Genomic DNA, 4,986 nt, shown 5'->3' with positions numbered 1-4,986 from the left:
CAAAAACACATTCCGAAGGCGGCGATTGGCCCGTAGGCCACCCCGCCCACAGACCAGGCGGAGGCGCGTCCAATCGGCGGCGAGGCGAGCAACAGGAGCTTTCCTCATCCCCGCAGGTGACGCTAGGGAAGGCGACGCCCTTCTCGCCGGTTGTTGCCACGCGTCCGGGATGTCCCGGACACGGCACAGCTGTCTCTAGTAGCAGGGGTCCGGGGAAATCCGGGCGCGCGGCAAGCCGATTTCCCCGGGAAAGAACTCCAAAGATAGGCTTGCCACGAGTCAGGAAAATCCCTGTTTTCTGAAGATCAAGGGGGGGATTTGGGCCGGGAAATCAGGAGGTATGGCAACGCGATGGGGAAAGCAGCAGAAACAGTTCCCCAATTGGAAGATCACTATTTTGGAGGGAAGTTTCTCCCTCCGAAAAAGCCCAACCACTTGGGATTGTTCCCAAAAAGAAAGCTCAACCATTTTGGTGGGTTTCTATTTAAAAAACGCTCAATAATTTTGTGGACTTCCGGGGGAAAAAAACCCTCAAACAGATTTGATTCAGGAAGTTTACGAAATATGGAAACCCTGGCTTTTTGGCCCCAAAAAACTCATGAGATGGAATCATTTCCCTATTTCCAATCCACAACTGTCATTTTCATTCAATTTATCCAGTTCTGCTCCCTGGTTGCATTATTTAAGGTTGACATAGATACATCCGGAAATTCCGGGCATAGGCGGTATTCTGCCATCGCAAACAGCATCTGGGCGGAAATCGCTTAAATGTCCAGCAAAATCCAGATATATGGCAAATCTCTGTTTTGTATTTTTATTTTGCAAAAAAAAGGTCAACAGCTATGCAAAAAAAAAAATAGTTTATCTGTCTGGATATTCACTGTTTGAAATACGGCATCCGAAATACAGTATGGCCCATGGGGACTCCGGGCTAAGTCAGTTGCAAGGATCTGTGCCCGCTTACTGAGCGCATGTCTGCAGCCTTGCTCTGTGTGGTTTAGTTGCTGCTACCTCTTGGCACAGACCGACATGTAATGCTTTCTGTGCATAGAGTCGTAGAGTTGGGACCCGGAGGGTCATCTAGTCCAACCCCCTGCAATGTATGACTCTTAACTAAAGCATCTCTGACAGGTGGCTGGCCAACCCATGGGCATAGCCAATCCTCAAAAATTATTGAAAAGCATTAAAAATACTCCATTAACTGAGGTTCTGCACCCCGCTAACCAAAGGGTGCCCCCCATAATGTCCTCTTTTGGGGGGATTTTTACCTTTGATCTCCAAAGAAAACAAGTTTAAAGATTTTAAATCCATTACATTCAGATATTCATTCTGCACTGTATCTCTTGAACTTCGTTCTAGTGACCCTTAGACCAAGTCTTATTCCTAAAAGGTTAATTTAGTTCCTAACATCAAGTAGACTCCAGCTGGCTGTAAGTTGTGCAGTTTCTGATGCAGTCGGAACTTCAGCTGCCCCAGAAGTAGATCAAGCAAGAACATATACTTAAAGAGCAGCTTCCGATTTCACTTAATTAAAAGGTTTTTTTGTGGCCGTAACTGCCATGGTATACCATTCATTGTCACAATGAGCCCCTAGAAAGGCGAGCAGCCCAGGCACAAGCCTTTGAAATTGACAAGAAGCCTCACAGAGATTATGAACTCGGGTGACCCTACTTCAGAGAGATTTTGTTCACAAGTTCTGACTCTGACATCTGGCAAAGAGACAATAAAGTCTGAGAGGTGCCCTGAGAGGTATCTGGTTTTTCAGCTAGAAAGAGGCCGCTTTCCCCTTTGCTCGGTGCTACATACCTTGGTCTTGATCTTGGCTTGTAATGCAGGTGGAATAGGGGGAAAACCACAGAAATGGTTGCACATTCATTTGGGAAATGTGGTCTGAAGCTCATAGGCATGTATATTTTTAAGGCTATTTATGGACCGGGATTTAAATCACTGCATAGGCAAATCATTCAACAAATAGAACCAATCAGTAATTTTTCTACACCATGTCACTGTGGGGCAAGAAATCCTGCTCAGTCAAGCTTCTAGCTATAACATGAGGGAAAAGACAGAGATAAATGAGAAAATGAAAAGTACCTGGATGATTTCATTAAGCATGCACAAGCTTTCTTCTGTCTAGGCCTTGAGCTGTGATAGTCACATGCCAAAACTGTATCAAGTCCTTACATTTTTCCAATTGGGAAAAGAAAACAAGCCTCAATGCAAAACTGCAATATTAGACAAGCCTTCTCTCTCCGAAGCCACTGTTTTAGGCGATACGTTTAAAACAACGGTTGTTTTAAATTGCTTTCTTTTGACCCTGTTAACGGAGAAATCCAAGGGCTCCCCCAAGCACTCAGAAAAATCTGTCAAAACCTTCAGGTTGAAAACCAGGAAGTTAAATAAAAAAGGTTAACACCAGGGAGTACCTTTCATGCTGTTAATGGGTATATTTTGCAAACTCTCAAAGAACTTTTTTATCTAAAGCAAGTTTCCTTGGATCTGCTGAAAACCTTTTCAGCACTTCCTTCTCAAATTCCTCCTTTTCCCCCAATGCAGTTTTTCTGGGCACACTCAGTAAGCGTAGCACATTTCAATTTCAAATATTCTGATTATTATTAGTAGTAGTATTATTATTAATTCGAATTTATATTCTGCCTGGAGGTCTCAGGGCTGCTAACAGAAAAGATTAACATAAAAACCACAATATATATAATTAAAATAAAAATAACAACCCAATAACACCTCCCCCAAAAGAGTTTACTTTAAGTTTTACTTTTTTAGTTTTACTTTTAGTTAAGTATTTTTTAATTTACTTGACTGGGGGGGCAACTGCCCCCTGCCACCCCTACTCCCTAGGCCTCTGGGAAAAGCTGCAGATCCCAGACCCTCCAAGTGCCCCTATTTTCCAGAGACAGCCCTGGATTTAGAGAAACCGCCCCAGTTTCTGATGGATCCTGGGATGTCCCACATTTCCTTAGGACCATGGGCGGAGCCAGGATTTTTGTTAGGGGTGGCTGGCTTTTGTTGGGGAGGGGCAGAACCTCAGATTTCTATTGATTAGTATTAATTTAGGGGACACCCATGCTTAGGATGTCCCTATTTTCATTGGGGAAATGTCGCAGGCTATGGAGTTACATGACTGCCAAGACAAGGAGATGAGTAACTGGACAATCTTTGGAAGACATCTGAAGGCAGCTTAGGATAGAGAAGTTTAATGTTTAAAACTTTATCATGTTTTTATATATGTTGGAAGCTGCCCAGTGTGGCTTGGGCAACCCAGTCAGATGTGCAGAATATAATATTAATAATAATAATAATAATAATAATAATAATAATAATAATAATAGAAAGGTAAAGGTACCCCTGCCCATACGGGCCAGTCGTGTCTGACTCTAGGGTTGCGTGCTCATCTCGCTCTAGAGGCCGTGAGCCGTCGCCGTCCGAAGACACTTCCGGGTCACATGGCCAGCGAGACGAAGCTGCAGCTGGCGAGCCAGCACCAGCGCAGCACATGGAAACACCGTTTACCTTCCCACTATAAAGCAGTCCCTATTTATCTACTTGCACTTAAGAGTGCTTTCGAACTGCTAGGTGGGCAGGAGCTGGGACCAAACGATGGGAGCTCACCCCGCCACGGGGATTCGAACCGCCGACCATGCGATCGGCAAGTCCTAGGCGCTGAGGTTTTACCCACAGCGCCACCCGCGTCCTTAATAATAGAAAAGGATGACCCTATTTTTATCAGAAAAATGTTGGAGGCTATGGATTTTTGTGACTCCTGAGCCAAGGAAATGAGTAACTAGACAACCTTTGGAAGACATCTGAAGGCAGCCTTGGATGGGGAAGTTTTTAAAGGTTTAATGTTTTATTATGTTTTTATATATGTTGGAAGCTGCCCAGTGGCTGGGGCAACCCAGTCAGATGTGCAGAGTGTAACAACAACAACAACAACAACAACAGAATAGGACAGCCCTATTTTTATGGGAGAAATGTGGGAGGCTATGGAGTTATGCAACCGCCAAGCCAAGGAGACAAGTACCGTAACCAGACAATCTTTAGAAGATATCTGAAGGCAGCCCTGTATAGGGAAGTTTAACATTTAATGTTTTATTATGCTTTTATATATGTTGGAGGCTGCCCAGAGCAGCTGGGGCAACCCAGCCAGATGTGTGAAATATTATTATTATTATTATTATTATTATAGAATAGGACGTCCCTATTTTCATCGGAGAAATGTTGGAGGCTATGGAATTTTGGGACCCCCGAGCCAAGGAAATAAGTAGCTATATGACCTTTAGAAGATATCTGAAGGCAGCCTTGGATAGGGAAGCTTTTAAAGGTTTGATGTTTTATTATGTTTTTATATATGTTAGAAGCTGCCCAGAGTGGCTGGGGGCAACACAGTCACGTGTATAATAATAATAATAATAATAGAAGAAATATTAGAGGGTGTTAAGTTATGTGACCCCTGAGCCAAGGAGATAAGTAACCACACAACCTTTAGAGGACATCTGAAGACAGCCTTGGATAAGGAAGTTTTAAAAATATTTATTATGTTTTTATATATGTTGGAAGCCTCCCAGAGTGGCTGGGGCAACTCAGCCACGGTTATTGTTATAATAATAAAAAACTAACAGCAACAATAATAGAATAGGACGTCCCTATTTTCATCGGAGAAATGTTGGAGGGTATGCTGTATAGTTAAATCCAGCTGGGCACATTCTTTTTTTAACATCTCTCTCTCGAGGCATTTCTCTTGTTCCAGTCTTTGTTCCTAGATGGATGCATAGAGCTACATTTAGCCCTTACATCTTTGTGAAGGAAATATGGAGCAGGTCACGCTGAGTCCGTTACACTTCGGTATCTGTCGTTCGCGTGTGCCTGGTTTTTGTTTTTAATTATATAATTTTTATCAAACATTTCCTTGCTTTACGAAAGTACGCGCGTAGTCTCTATTGCTTTCCCTCCTGCCACTCCCCCTCTCAGGTC

This window comes from Podarcis tiliguerta, assembly GCF_965153285.1.
Source record: "Podarcis tiliguerta genome assembly, chromosome: 11".
NCBI classification, from domain to species: Eukaryota; Metazoa; Chordata; class Lepidosauria; order Squamata; family Lacertidae; genus Podarcis; species Podarcis tiliguerta.
The sequence above is the reverse complement of the archived record's forward strand: the minus strand, read 5'-3'. Positions refer to the sequence as shown.